The sequence below is a fragment of the Bufo bufo genome, chromosome 4 (assembly GCF_905171765.1).
Source record: "Bufo bufo chromosome 4, aBufBuf1.1, whole genome shotgun sequence".
Classification (NCBI taxonomy): Eukaryota; Metazoa; Chordata; class Amphibia; order Anura; family Bufonidae; genus Bufo; species Bufo bufo.
In genome coordinates, this window is record NC_053392.1 from 95,888,963 (window position 1) to 95,905,137 (window position 16,175).

Consider the following 16,175-nt stretch of genomic DNA (forward strand, 5'->3'; position numbering starts at 1 on the left):
CCCATACCTCTTACATCCAGGGTAATACAGCACCCCATACCACTTACATCCAGGGTAATACAGCGCCCCATACCTCTTACATCCAGGGTAATACAGCGCCCCATACCTCTTACATCCAGGGTAATACAGCGCCCCATACCTCTTACATCTAGGGTAATACAGCGCCCCGTACCACTTACATCCAGGGTAATACAGCGCCCCATACCACTTACATCCAGGGTAATACAGCGCCCCATACCTCTTACATCCAGGGTAATACAGCGCCCCATACCTCTTACATCCAGGGTAATACAGCGCCCCATACCTCTTACATCCAGGGTAATACAGCGCCCCATACCACTTACATCCAGGGTAATACAGCGCCCCATACCTCTTACATCCAGGGTAATACAGCGCCCCATACCTCTTACATCCAGGGTAATACAGCGCCCCATACCTCTTACATCCAGGGTAATACAGCGCCCCATACCTCTTACATCCAGGGTAATACAGCGCCCCATACCTCTTACATCCAAGGTAATACAGCGCCACATACCTCTTACATCCAGGGTAATACAGCGCCTCATACCTCTTACATCCAAGGTAATACAGCACACATACCCATTAAATCCAGGGTAATATGGCGCCCCATACCTCTTACATACAGGGTAATACAGCACCCCAAACCTCTTACATCTAGTGATGTCTGCTCTGATTTAGATGTTCTCTTTTCTCCTCATCTCTTTTCAGACCAGACCGCCATAGGGTTGAGCTATATACTGTGGTATTAAGAAACAGCGATATGGTGATATCGCTGTTTCCTACTAACTGCAGCATTTTGTGATGTCAGAACCGATCATGTGCGCAGACCAGTTCAGAATCTGCGTCCGCCTGCCCCTTCATCCATGCATACCACATGCCAATTACTGCTGGCAGCAGCCACCCCGGCTCCTCCGAGGTTCCATAATGAAGTCTCCGCCCACTGATGTCGGAATCAGATAAGCGAGTGGAGCAATGAGGCGGGTAAAGTCTCACTCCGACCCCCACAGAGTTCGCCTGCGAGCGATTGTCCAAGGTGGAATAAGAGGAGTGTGAGAGACCCGACTGCACTGGCGTAACTATAGGGGTCGCAGCTGTTGCGGTTGGGCCCCTAAACCTTTGCCCAGTGCATCTTATAAAGGGAATACTTCCATAATGGCAGCGCTCACTAGTCTGCAGGAGGAGGGGGTGAGCGCTGTCCATTACTTACCCCTCCTCCTGCTTGCTCTTCTCAGGGCCTGCTCTCCTGTGTCCTGGCGGCCTGCAGCATCAGGACGTACAGAGGGCACTGTGACCTGACGCTGCAGGAGGTCAGGTGACTGCAGCGCTGGCAGGAGAAGACAGCCAGGACAAGGAGAGTGGCAGCAGGAGAGGTAAGTTACTTTATTATTTTACAGTCTGATCTGAGGTCTGATATGGAGGTCTAATAGGAGGTCTGACTGGGGGTCTGAAGTGGTCCAATGGGGGGGTCTGGAGGTTTGACTGGGGGGTTTGGAAAGGTCTGACTGGGGGGTCTAGAGGTCTAATGGGGGTCTGATTGGGGGTCTAGAGGTCTGATTGAGGGTCTGGAGGTCTAATGGGGGTCCGATATGGGGGTCTGGAGGTCTAATAGGGGTCCGATATGGGGGTCTGGAGGTCTAGTGGGAGTCTGGAGGTCTGATATGGGGGTCTGGAGGTCTGATATGGGGGTCTGGAGGTCTGATATGGGGGTCTGATCTAAGGTCTAAAACTTATATGGGGTCTAACATAGAGGTCTAAAGGGGGTTTGGTCTGAGATGGGGGAATCTCATTTAGGGTTTAATATGGGGGTCTGATCTGAAAGGAAGGGGGGATTTTTTTGTACTAGCGCACAATAAAAAAATGGGTGTTTTTGTACTGATGCGCTGTGTGGTACCAATATTTTCAGGGGGACTGTTTCTGCAGGAAAGTATTGAGGAGCACAGTGGACACAGTATTGGGGGTGGCAGGATGGGGTGTTGAGAAGGTGAGGAGGAGGATGGAAAAGTAGGAAAGTAAGATGTCTGTTTGTTAAACTCTGGCGCGGCTGAAGGAAGTCACCACGGCGGTCTGGTCTGACAGGAGAAGAAAAGGAAAGAGAATATCTACATCAGAGAAGTCACTGGATGTAAGAGGTGTGTGGCGCTGTATGATCCTGTATGTTCTGTAGCACTGTATGTAATGTCTTCCAAGTATGTCTTTAAAGCGGTTGTCCGTTTTTTTTTTTGTTGTATGAGCGCTGCCTTCTCTGCTCTGTTTACAGTATAATGTCTCCTTGTGGCCCCCATACAGTATAATGTCTCCTTGTGGCTGCCCCATATAGTATAATGTCTCCTTGTGGCTGCCCCCATAATAATAATCTTTATAATAATCTTTATTTATATAGCGCCAATATATTCCGCAGCGCCTTACAATTCAGGGGTTCATGTACAAACAGCCATAAATAACATAGCAACAGACAAGTCGATTCTTACAACAAGAGGAATGAGGGCCCTGCTCACAAGAGCTTACAATCTATGAGGGGATAGGGGTGACACAAAAGGTAGAAGTGCTTGTTATGTATGATAGTCCAGCCATCTTGAGAGAATAGGGGAGCAGATATAAAGCCACATGAGCCGGTCAGCAGACAATATACAAAGTGCTTCTGGGTGCAGTGGAGGCTCAGCTTCAGGGAATGATAAATGGGCTATGGGAGGTTAGATCAAGGGAGGTGATAGGCCACCCTGAAAAGATGTGTTTTTAGCGAACGCTTAAAACTGTGCATGTTGTGATTAAGCCTGATTTCTTGGGGTAGGGCATTCCAGAGAACCGGTGCAGCTCAGGAGAAATCTTGGAACTGGGAGGGAGAGGTTCGGATTTTTGTGGAAGTCAGTCGTAAGTCATTGGCTGAACGGAGAGCACGGGTAGGGTGGTAGACGGAGATGAGGGAAGAGATGTAGGGTGGTGCAGCACTGTGGAGGGCTTTGTGGGTGAGGACGAGCAGTTTGAATTGGATTCTATAGTGTATGAGTAGCCAGTGCAATGACTGACACAGGGCGGAGGCATCAGATTAGCGGTTGGACAGATAGGTGACCCTGGCTGCTGCATTAAGAATAGATTGGAGAGGGGAGAGTCTGGTGAGGGGGAGGCCAATTAATAGTGAGTTGCAGTAATCAAGGCGGGAGTGGATCAGGGCAACAATGAGAGTTTTTGTTTCCATAATGAGAAAGGGGCGGATACTAGAGATGTTTTTGAGGTGCAGGCGACATGAGCGGGAGAGAGATTGAATATAGGGGGTGAAAGAAAGATCAGTGTCAAAAGTCAACCCGAGACAGCGGGCGTGCTGCCTAGGAGTGATGACGGTGTTGCACACCAAGAGGCAGACATCAGGTTTAGGTAGGTTAGTAGATGGAGAGAACACAAGAAGTTCCGTTTTTGAAAGATTTAGTTTCAGATAGAGAGAGGACATAATGTTAGAGACTGCAGAGAGACAGTCACTGGTGTTCTGTAATACAGCAGGTGTGATGTCAGGGGATGAAGTGTATAGTTGGGTGTCATTAGCATAGAGATGGTACTGAATTCCAAATCTGCTGTCCAATTGGTGCTGTGTACAGGGAGAAGAAGAGAGGGCCTAGGACTGAACCCTGAGGAACTCCAACAGCGAGGGGGAGAGGTGAGGAAGTGGAGCCAGAGAATGATACACAAAGAGCGACCAGAGAGATAGGAAGAACACAAGGAGAGGGCGGTGTCCTTTAGGCCGATGGATTGGAGCATGGTGAGTAGGAGATGGTGGTCTACAGTGTCAAAAGCTGCAGAGAGGTCAAGGAGAATGAGCAGAGAGTAGTTAAAAAAAAACATCTTTCGACCCATCCTGCACAATTAAACTCATCATCTCTTAATGACCTCCTGACAGCAAAATGCAACGTTAAAGGGAGTCTGTCACCTCCATATGGCCATATACAGTGCTTACATGGCTCTGTAGCACACTTATACAGGATTGTAACGGTACCTTTGTTCTTTTCTTTAGACTTGCACAAGCAGGAAAAACGAAGTTTAATTCATATGCAAATGAGCACTGCCAAGTGCCCAGGGGCGGCATTCAGTGTGTAGGTGCCCAGGCTGCTCTGCCTTCTTTTCACTTTACTCCTCCCCAGTCTCTGCCTTTGCCCGCCCTCCAAGTCTCTTGCCTCATCAATAGGTCCGGACTTGGAGGGCGGGCAAAGGAAGAGACTGGGGAGGAGTAAAGTGAAAAGAAGGCAGAGCAGCCTGGGCATCTACACACTGAACGCCGCACTTGGCAGTGCTCATTTGCATATGAATTAAACTTAGTTTTTCCTGCTTGTGCAAGTCTAAAGAAAAGAACAAAGGTACCGTTACAATCCTGTATACTCTTCACTGCCCAAACCTCTGAAGACGCCAAGTGCTTGGCGAAACATGTCGGGGGGCAGATAGCGTGTTTTAGCCAGTTCATGCATGGCTAGGAACTGATCTGATAAGAATATAAAGAGAGAGAGTGCACCTTATGAGGGCGACTGCTGTTGAAAGTAGCGCACTGTGCCAATAACAGAGCGCAGCAACTTAGCACTGGGGCACCGCAATAATAGGCAGGAGAGCCTTAAACAGCTAATGGTCACAAGCACCCTCTAGTGGAATCACTTAGTAAACAGAATCACTGGCACCATTGATATATATATCTAGCATGCATAGCTGATCATTTTAATAGTAGTGTTCGAAACATTTTAAGGACAAGTAATAAATGTTAAATTTTAGACTTAGTAACACGTGTCAATCAGGGACATCTATGGTCCTAGTGACCAATTGTAAATAAAATGTTGCATAGTCCCAACACGTGTTAGGGAGAGATATGTAAAGGTGGTCACAGAGCCATGTAAGCACTGTATATGGCCATATGGAGGTGACAGACTCCCTTTAACGTTGCATTTTGCTGTCAGGAGGTCATTTGTCACTTTGGTGAGGGCAGTTTCTGTCGAATGCAGGGGGCGGAAACCAGATTGTAATGGATCGAGGAGAGAGTTATCAGAGAGATAGCGGGTAAGGCGAGAGTAGACCAGACGATCCAGGGGTTTAGAGATGATGAGTTTAATTGTGCAGGATGGGTCGAAAGATGTTTTTTTTTTTATTAATGGAGTAATGATAGAGTGTTTGAAAGAGGAGGGGAAGATACCAGAAAAGAGGGAGAGGTTGAAGATTTTTGTTAGGTGAGTGGTGACAGCCGGAGAGAGAGACTGGAGTAGGTGTGAGGGAATGGGATCAGAGGCGCAAGTGGTAGGACGAGAAGAAGAGAGGAGCCTGGAGAATTCTTCTTCCGTGACTGGGTCAAATGTAGACAGTGAGTCAGAGGAGATGCGGGGGGAAGGGGGATGAATAGCACTTAGTGGCTGGGAGCTGATTTCATGACGGATATGTTCTATTTTCTCTGTAGGCGGCTAAGTCTTCAGCAGAGAGGTCTGTGGTGGGTGCCTGAACTTTAGGACTGAGGAGGGATTGGAAAGTGTCAAAGAGTTTTTTTGGGTTGTTGGACAGTGACATTAGAGTGGTGAAGTAAGTCTATTTAGCGAGGTTGAGGGCAGAGTTATAGGTCCGTAGCATGAATGAGTTATAGGTCCGTAGCATGAATTTGTAATGGAGGAAATTTTCGGGTGTGCAAGTTTTCCTCCATAGGCGTTCAGCACTCCTGGAGCAACGATGGAGGAAGCGAGTTTGCGGTGTAAGTCAGGGTTGCTTTGGTCTGTGTTTGAAGGTTCTGAGGGTAAGGGGCGCTACTTTGTCCTCGTGCTTCTTAGGGTGTCATTGTAGTGATTTACAGCCTTATCGGGGCAGGAAAGGGAAGATATTGGGGACAATGATGCATGTAGAGTGTCTGTAAGTGTATGAGGGTCGATGGCCTGTAGGTTTCTGTGCATGTAATAGGTAGGGGAGTGCTAGGATGGGTGCAGATTTGTGAGAGTGAAGGAGAGGATATTGTGGTCAGAAAGCGGGAGAGGAGAGTTATTAAAGTTGGAGATTAAGCAGAGCCGGTAGAAAACGAAGTCAAGTGTGTTACCGTCTTTGTGTGTCTGAGAGTTAGAGATTTGAGAAAGGCCATACAGTATAATATCTCCTTGTGGCTGCCCCTGTCCCCATACAGTATAACATCTCCTTGTGGCTGCTACATACAGTATAATGTCTCCTTGTGGCTGCCCCATACAGTATAATGTCTCCTTGTGGCTGCCCCATACAGTATAATGTCTCCTTGTGGCTGTCCCATACAGTATAACGTCTCCTTGTAGCTGCCCCCATACAGTATAACGTCTCCTTGTGGCCGCCCCCATACAGTGTAACGTCTCCTTGTGGCCCCCATACAGTGTAACGTCTCCTTGTGGCTGCCCCATACAGTATAATGTCTCCTTGTGGCCCTCATACAGTATAATGTCTCCTTGTGGCTGCCCCATACAGTATAACGTCTCCTTGTGGCTGCCCCCATACAGTATAACGTCTCCTTGTGGCTGCCCCCATACAGTGTAACGTCTCCTTGTGGCCGCCCCATACAGTATAACGTCTCCTTGTGGCTGCCCCCATACAGTATAACGTCTCCTTGTGGCCCCCCCATACAGTATAATGTCTCCTTGTGGCTGCCCCCATACAGTATAATGTCTCCTTGTGGCTGCCCTCATACAGTATAACGTCTCCTTGTGGCTGCCCCCCATACAGTATAATGTCTCCTTGTGGCTGCCCCCATACAGTATAACGTCTCCTTGTGGCTGCCCCCATACAGTATAGCGTCTTCTTGTGGCTGCCCCATACAGTATAATGTCTCCTTGTGGCTGCCCCCATACAGTATAACATCTCCTTGTGGCCCCCATACAGTATAACGTCTCCTTGTGGCCCCCATACAGTATAACGTCTTCTTGTGGCTGCCCCATACAGTATAATGTCTCCTTGTGGCTGCCCCCATACAGTATAACGTCTCCTTGTGGCTGCCCCCATACAGTATAACGTCTCCTTGGGGCTGCCCCCATACAGTATAATGTCTCCTTGTGGCTGCCCCCATACAGTATAACGTCTCCTTGTGGCCCCCATACAGTATAACGTCTTCTTGTGGCTGCCCCATACAGTATAATGTCTCCTTGTGGCTGCCCCCATACAGTATAACGTCTCCTTGTGGCTGCCCCCATACAGTATAACGTCTCCTTGTGGCCCCCATACAGTATAACGTCTCCTTGTGGCTGCCCCCATACAGTATAATGTCTCCTTGTGGCCCCCATACAGTATAACGTCTTCTTGTGGCCCCCATACAGTATAACGTCTCCTTGTGGCCCCATACAGTATAACGTCTCCTTGTGGCTGCCCCCATACAGTATAATGTCTCCTTGTGGCTGCCCCCATACAGTATAACGTCTTCTTGTGGCTGCCCCATACAGTATAATGTCTCCTTGTGGCCCCCATACAGTATAACGTCTTCTTGTGGCTGCCCTCATACAGTATAATGTCTCCTTGTGGCCCCCATACAGTATAACGTCTCCTTGTGGCCCCCATACAGTATAACGTCTCCTTGTGGCTGCCCCATACAGTATAATGTCTCCTTGTGGCTGCCCCATACAGTATAATGTCTCCTTGTGGCCCCAAGTGTTTTCTTCTTCTAAATTTCTTAATGTCGTTATCGTGGGAATATTTTTTATATCGCCCAACCCTAGCACAACTACCATGGTGACTTCTTTCAACCATCTCTTCTCTCTGCAGAGTTTGACAAACAGATATCTTAGTTTCCTACTTTTCCATCATCCTCCCACTTTCTCAACACCCCGTCCTGTCACCTCTAATAATGTTTCCGCTGTGCTCCCCAATACTATACTGCAGAAACAGTTCCCCTGAAAATACTGGTACCACACACAGTGCGCCAGTGCAAAAAATACCCCCTTACCTTTAAGATCAGACCCACCCCCTATATCAGACCTCAGATGAGACCCCAATTAGGCCTGCATGTCAGAAACCCCCCCCATGTATCAGACCTCAGACCAGACCTCTCAGACCCCCATATCAAACAAAACCTCCAGACCCCTATATCAGACCATTAGACCTCCAGGCCCCAATTAGACTTACATACCCCAATATCAGATGTCAGACCAGACCCCATTAGACCTTCAGACCTCAGACCAGACTTCCAGATCTCTATATCAGACTCCCATTAGATGCAGTGCATCTTATAAAGGGAAAACTACTGCGCCACTGGCGAGGGGAGCGTCGACCACAGGCTGCTCCGATGTCGCCCCTTCAAAGCCAGCACGATTATGCAAATGAAATGCTGGCACTACCGATGGCACAGCGGGATTGAACTGCGCGTCGTATGTTTCTAATTATGAAGTCTGAACCACCTCTTAGGAGGCTTTTAAACAGTGGATAGATGATGGCCCGTATTGAATACTGAGCAACGATTCTGCCCTTTGATCAGTGCTTGTTTGCATTGGCCTTTTACACAGGCGGATGCAAACGATCACTGTATACTGAGCGATCCTGCCTCCTGCAGACTTCTCTATACTGTTGGCAGCGTGCCATCCTGTTTACATGGTACAACACCCTGCCGACACTATAGAGAAGTCTGCAGGGGTCCGGATTTTACAGCGTACAGTAAGTGCATACAGTACATGCTCAAAGTCAGCAATTGTTCGTCAATTGATTGAAGGGCCACTTACACAGCCCGATGAGCGGATGACGAGCATTCATATGAACACTTGTTGCCCAATAATCGCTCCTTGTAAAAGGGTCTAAGGGTACATTTACACTAAGGCCTCATGCACACAAACGTATTTTCATTCTGTGTCCGTTCCGTCTTTTTTTGCAGACCATATAGGGAACTATTCATTTCAATGGGTCTGCAAAAAAATAAACTGAAGGTACTCCGTATGCATTCCATTTCCGTATATCCGTTCCGCTAAAAGATAGAACATGTCATATTATTGTCTGCAAATAAGGTTCTGTTGCTCCATTCAAGTCAATGGGTCCTCAAAAACGGAATGCATACGGAACACATCCACATATCATCCGTATTTTGCGGATCCATACTGTACAAATGCTAGGCCCAGCCAATTTTGCCAATGTGCTTGGTGATTAATAAATTCCTGTTTCAGTTTGCGATCCACAAAAAACGGATCGCATACGGAAACCCAACAGAGATTTTTTGCGGAAATACAGAACAGAAACTACAAATACAAAAAAACGGAACAACGGATCCGTGAAAAACAGACTCCAAAATACATACGGTTGTGTGCAAGAGGCCTAACAGATTATCTGACAGATTTTATGACCAATTATTGGTCAAATGGCCGTTTAAGCCGAATGCACACAGCCGTGGAACACGGCCGTGAGCGGTCCGTGGTATCCCGGCCTGGCATCCTGCTGAGAGCAGGAGCGCACGGCGTCATTGGTTGCTTTGACGCCGTGCGCTTCATGCCGCCGCTGCACTACAGTAATATACTCGTATAGATCATACCAGTGTATTACTGTAGTGCAGCGGCGGCATGAAGCGTACTGCGTCATAGCAACCAATGACGCCGTGCGCTCCTGCTCTCAGCAGGATGCCAGGCCGGGATACCACGGACCACTCACGGCCAGATGTTTTGTTACACACAGGAATTATTGTTCCAATTGGACAGAAATTGGTCACATAATCTGATGGTGTAAATGCACTTTTCTGACTTCTGAACTGAAACAAGTGTTTATGACCATTCCTTATCTACTTGTCCCTGATCCACAATGATGGTCTTCAATCTGAGACCGGGCAGAAAGCAATTTTTGGTAATGGGACAAGGGGTTACTTGATGGACTCGGATCTAAAATAATTTATTTTAAAAAATAGCACATAGGGACCGTTGTGTGTTTTGCGGTCCGCAATTTGCGGAACGGCACGGACAGCCATTGATATTACTGCCTATTCTTGTCCGCAAAACTGACAAGAATAGGACAGGTTATATTTTTTTTACGGAGCAACGGATACGGACAGCATATGGAGAGCTGCCCACATCTTTTGCGGCCCCATTGAAGTGTGCATGCGGCCAACGGTCGTGTGCATGAGGCCATAGTTTACAATAACCAGAGGTCACAATAACGCCTGTAGAAGCGTCATCGATGCGTGTTCAGGGCATTTTACTCCCTGGAAAAAGTCTAAGGCGTACCAATACACCGTAGACTTTTCCCTGCTTTTCATCAGCGTAGGGCGCGCTGTGAATGGCACAGGCAGCACAGCGAGCTTTGCTATTGGTTAGTTTGGGCGGGTGCAGGAGCGATACAGGTCCTGCATCAGGGGAAGCCGGCGGGCGCTGGAAGGAGGATGGGCCCATTCCCGGGGGAGGTTTGAATATGGAGTGCCGAGCGCGCTGCACAAGGACCCTGGCAGCGGTGGAGCTAAAGACTGGGCCCGGACATGAAGATGGACGCAGAACAAGGTGACAGCAGCGTGTAACGTAACGATGTGTGTGATCATCACACGCTGCACTACATACATCACACATGTATTCATCACACGCATGTATGTGGTACAGTATGTAGTGAATGCAGACAGGCCATATTGGACTGGACTTTATAACTATGCTATAATAGCTTGATGTTATTTAGACCACTAATGGTCCCCTGTAAGGATAATCGAATTTCATATTATGATATTCGTTTGCGCTTCGTTTGGTGGTAAAAGCAGAATTGGGTTATGGATTTTGTTACCACGGACCATAACGCAATTCCATGACGGAATACCTTTAGAGGCATTCCGTTATTCATTCTGTCATAATAGAAGTCTATGGGCTGCAAAACGGATCCGTCCCGTTTCCGTTATGCAGGAGAGGACTCGTTTTTCAGCCCATAGACTTCTATTATGACAGAATGAATAACGGAATGCCTCTAAAGGTATTCCGTCATGGAATTGCGTTATGGTCCGTGGTAACAAAATCCATAACCCAATTCTGCTTTTACCACCAAACGAAGCGCAAAAGAATTTAAAAATATGAAATTCGTCCATCTCTAGTCCGCTGCATAAATCCCTACCTCTTAGACCCCGTTCACATCGCCACTATTTATTGTTCTGCTCCTCTAATGGAGCAGAACAATGAAAATAGCGGAAGTGCTGGATCGGGCATGTAAGGCTGGGTTTTTGTCATATGATCAACATACAAAACAGATGCCATACTGTGACATCCATCACCATGGAGTTCCATAGGGGGGGGGGGGAGTTTTTGTTGGACTCTGCAGGATGGGAAAGTGTAGTGTACCATGTTTTTCCATCCTGCAAAGTCCAGCAAAAAACATGTAGCCCAACGTATTATTTTTTTTTGCATGCCATCATATTGTGGTTGTGCATAAAGAAACTTAGGCTACTTTCACACTTGCGTTTTTCTTATCCGGCATAAAGTTCCGACACAGGGGCTCTATACCGGAAAAGAACTGATCAGGTATGTCCCCATGCATTCTGAATGGAGAGTAATCTGTTCAGTTTGCATCAGGATGTCTTCAGTTCAGTCGTTTTGACTGATCAGGCAAAAGAGAAAACCGTAGCATGCTACGGTTTTATCTCCGGCTAAAAAAACTGAAGACTTGCCTGAATGCCGGATCAGGCATTTTTTCCCATAGGAATGTATTAGTGCCGGATCCGGCATTCAGAATACCGGAATGCCGGATCCGTCCTTCCGGTATGCGCATGCGCAGACTGAAAAAAAGGTGAAAAAATAAATGCCGGATCCGTTTTTGCCGGATGACACCGGAAAGACGGATCCGGCATTTCAATGCATTTTTTCGACTGATCAGGCATTTTTAAGACTGATCAGGATCCTGATCAGTCTTACTAATGCCATCAGTTAGCATACATTTTGCCTGATCTGGCAGGCAGTTCCGGCGACGGAACTGCTTGCCGGATCTCTCTGCCGCAAGTGTGAAAGTAGCCTAACCAGTGCATAATGACCTGCAGTTCCAGCGATGATGGCAGAGGACTTTGTGTCATTATAGAAGAGGATAGTCTATGGGTGCGAACGCACATTAATTACAGAAAAGCAGCAGATTTTTGCTGTTCCCTAAGCAAGTCTATTAGCATTTGAAAATCTGCAGCACTTCTGCAACATGTTCACATCCCATGTGTCAGTGACAATTGTGAGTAATGAGTGCAGCACTTACACGTGGGACTGGTAAGAGCATGACCATCTGTGGCATAAATGGTAATGGAAATTTAGTTTGACAACTAGGTAAATTGTAATGAACTGCCTAAACTAACATACTGCGAGTTGTAGCACCTAACCTGGAGTAGGTGACGGCTGACCAGGCAGAATAGAGTCTATAAAACAAGTCTCTAAGGCTCAGGCAGGAGCAGTGTCTGAATACAGGCCAAGGTAGTCCGTCATCTAGTCAGGGCCGGTAGCATAGGTGCAGGCTGGGTAATGAGCGGGATATCAGAACAGGGATTATAGGTCACAGAACAGGAAGACAAGCCAAGGTCAGGTACACAGATAAATAGATAGAATTTCTCCCTCTTATTAGAACATGCACTTTCCTTATAAATATCAGGAAGAGAGCACACGCCACCCCACGGGCAGACACTGTGGCCTCAGTTGAAGCAAGTGCATGTGTATCCCAGCATGGAGGAGCAGTGAACAGACAGCATGTATGGACGTTAGCAGGGTTACTGTGTCTGCTGGGAGAAGTAGTACGCTGGCTGGCACAGACTGCCGGCATTACATAAATATATCTGTCTTTGAATAGATCATAAGTTAATTTTGAAAATCCATTTTTAGAAGGATACACACTCTGCCTAATTCGTTTGTATTGGATGCCGAGAAATAGTAAATTTGAATGTGGTTTTCCAGTTTATACAAGTGTGCTGTGGAGTCACTCTACCATAGACTTCTCTGGAAGAGCGATCTATCTATCCCATAGAAGTCTATTGAAGAGCGGCTGCAGTACACAGCCATGCCACAGCATCGTAGATGGGGTCTATTGTAAGAATACTCACTTGTGAAAACTGGAAAACATCTTTAAAGGGAACCTGTCACCAGGATTTTGGGTATAGGGCTGAGGACATGGGCTGCTAGATGGCCGCTAGCACATCCGCAATACCCAGTCCCCATAGCTCTGTGTGCTTTTATTGTGTATAAAAACCGATTTGATACATATGCAAATTAACATAAAAGAGTCATATCTTACTTGTGTGACCAGAGAAGAGTCATATTTTCAAGCTCTGACTCATCTCAGGTTAATTTACATATGTATCAAATAGTTTTTTATACACAATAAAAGCACACAGAGCTATGGGGACTGGGTATTACGGATGTGCTAGTGGCCATCTAGCAACCTATGTCCTCAGCTCTATACCCAAAATCCTGGTGACAGGTTCCCTTTAATGATGTACAAGGTTGACCACATTTCAATGGTATGTCCTGCAGAAGCTCAGGTTGTTTTTTAAATATAGAAGAAACAAAGACCAAGTTCATAAAGCGTATCATCTGTGAATATACGTGCTGCTAATGTGTCAGAGGACTCCCGGCCTAACCACCAGTAAAACAATGAAAAAGGAAAAGGCCCTTCTGGAGTCCGGGATATAGTCATTTCTATGTAAGCTAGCTATATCCCATCATTTAGAGGGACCTCTCCTACACGACTCTTTCTCAGTATATAATATATGGAGAAAGTCCTTCTGGAGTCCGGGATATAGTCACGTCTATGTAAGCTAGCTAAATCCCATCACTCAAAGAGACCTCTCCTACATGACACCTTCTCAGTATATAATAGATGGAGAAGGTCCTTCTGGAGTCCAGGAAATAGTCATTTCTATATGAGCCGGCAAAATCCCATCACTCAGAGGGACCCCTCCTACATGGCACCTTCTCAGTATATTATAGATGGAGAAGGTCCTTCTGGAGTCCGGGTTATAGTCACTTCTATGTAAGCTAGCTATATCCCATCACTCAGAGGGACCTCTCCTACATGACACGTTCTCAGTATATAATAGATGGAGAAGGTCCTTCTGGAGTCTGGGAAATAGTCATTTCTATATGAGCTGGCTAAATCCCATCACTCAGAGGGACCTCTCCTACATGACACCTTCCCAGTATATAATATATGGAGAAGGTCCTTCTGGAGTCCAGGAAATAGTCATTTCTATATCAGCTGGCTAAATCCCATCATTTAGAGGGACCTCTCCTACATGACTCTTTCTCAGTATATAATAGATGGAGAAGGTCCTTCTGGAGTCCTGGAAATAGAAAATAACTATAAAGACTTTATTATCCACCGTTCACCTGTGTTACTTTAGTCAATGCTACAAAGTGAAACAAATACAAATAATAATGTCACCAAAGCTTTACCAGAATGGTTCTTGTGGAGAGAATGGGATTTAGCCAATATACATTGTGAATCTAAATAGTATGATAGATCAGGTCAAGGACAATAGGGGAATAAATGATCCCTGCAGATTATAGGAAATATATGGCTGCTATAGAGCTGGCTATTTTTCATTATTAGTGAGGACCAGGTACTTCTGAGACATGGGAAATAGCCAATTCACTGTGATATGGCTAAATACTGTATCTATGCAGGACCTCACCACTAGGGGGCACAAAGGTCCTTACCAGTTATGGGAAATAGACAGCTGCTGTAGAGTCGGCTATTTCCCATGACTGGGGAGAGTGCACCTGTCTTTTGCTATTATTTTGTTATATTGTTATATTGATTATCACATCCACATAATTGCTATCTTGTGTAGGATGTCTATTGTGGTACTTGTGGTTCACTGCGGGCATCCTCCACTGTATGCATTTTTGCTGGGGATCGTCATTAGCAACAGGCCACAAGTGCAGGATTTGCCCCCCTGTATATATGCACGACTGCATGTGGGTTTGAGCACTTCCTGCCTGTTTAATACCACGCCATTCTTTTCCGTTTGTATATATAGAGATGCCTGGAGGTGTATAAACTTCAATTTAAATGTGCCTGCTTTCCATCCACAGGCTACATTTAGGTGCACCTGTGAGGCCTGGGCCATATCAGCCAGTCTTGAGTGGGACTCGCAGACTCCTCCCTCCTCCCATTGCAGGCATGGCCACATGCTGGAGGTAACTGGTGAGTGGTCTGTGAGTCGGCCTCATGCTCCTGTAATTTGCCCACTGGCTCCTGGTATTGCCCATATGGCTCAGGTAGGAGAGTGTTAGGTCCCGAGCTACTTGAGAAACCTTGGCGCGGTGCTCGGGCTCAGACATGTCCTACACCGTAGGACATGTTGGCTAATCTCTCAATTTTAAAATCAGTTTGAGGGTTTAGTAAGACCGCAGAGTGCACCTGTCTTTGCTATTATTTTGTTATATTGCTATATTGATTATCACATCCACATAATTGCTATCTTGTGTAGGATGTCTATTGTGGTACTTGTGGTTCGCTGCAGGCATCCTCCACTGTATGCATTTTTGCTGGGGATCGTCATTAGCAACGGGCCACAAGTGCAGGATTTTCTCCCCTGTATATATATGCACAACTGCATGTGGGTTTGAGCACTTCCTGCCTGTTTAATACCACGCCATTCTTTTCACCATGACTGGGGAAGACCAGGTCCCTCTGAGTCATGGGATTTAGTCACAATCCTAAGCAATGTGGCATGTAGGGCTTGCAGAGCTAATAAAATCACTACCTTTCTTTCTGCATTTATCAGAAAAGAAAACACTTTTTTCAAATACGCAAATGAGATGTTCAGTGCACTTAAGGCGGGCTCTTTCGATGCACCCAAGTTTCATACCCCTTTGCAGTAACGCCCTGATTTCCCTACGTGACAGGGCTGGGTGTCTGTTTGCTGCTGTCGCCTGGCCCTTTAAACTCGCGACTGCCGTGTTACGGGTATTTGCGCATGCTCAGTACAGTTCTGGGACAATAATGAGATGCTGTAATTCTGGCACAGGTGCGAGATTACAGGGCGAGGCAAAAACAGTATACAGACCCTAGGGACAGGAGGGGCTTATTACGAAGGGAGACGGAACTTCAGTGCACAGAGGTTACCCCCCCCCCCCCCCCCCCCACTTCCCCAAATGCTAAATGCAGCAACGGGAAGGAAAGGTAATGAGTTAATTAGTCATTTTTTGCGGCTCGGATGCGGACCCACTCAGTTCAATGGGGCCGCAAAAGACAGCACTCCTTAGGTCTGTTCCATGGGGCCACAAAAAAAAACG

The 16,175-nt window shown here is 46.7% G+C and overlaps 1 protein-coding gene across 3 annotated transcripts in view; it reads right to left on the reverse strand.

Moving 5' to 3' along the window:
- COLEC11 (collectin subfamily member 11) overlaps positions 1-16,175 on the reverse strand; it is a 119,016-nt gene that overhangs the window by 74,805 nt on the left and 28,036 nt on the right. The window lies entirely within an intron of this gene.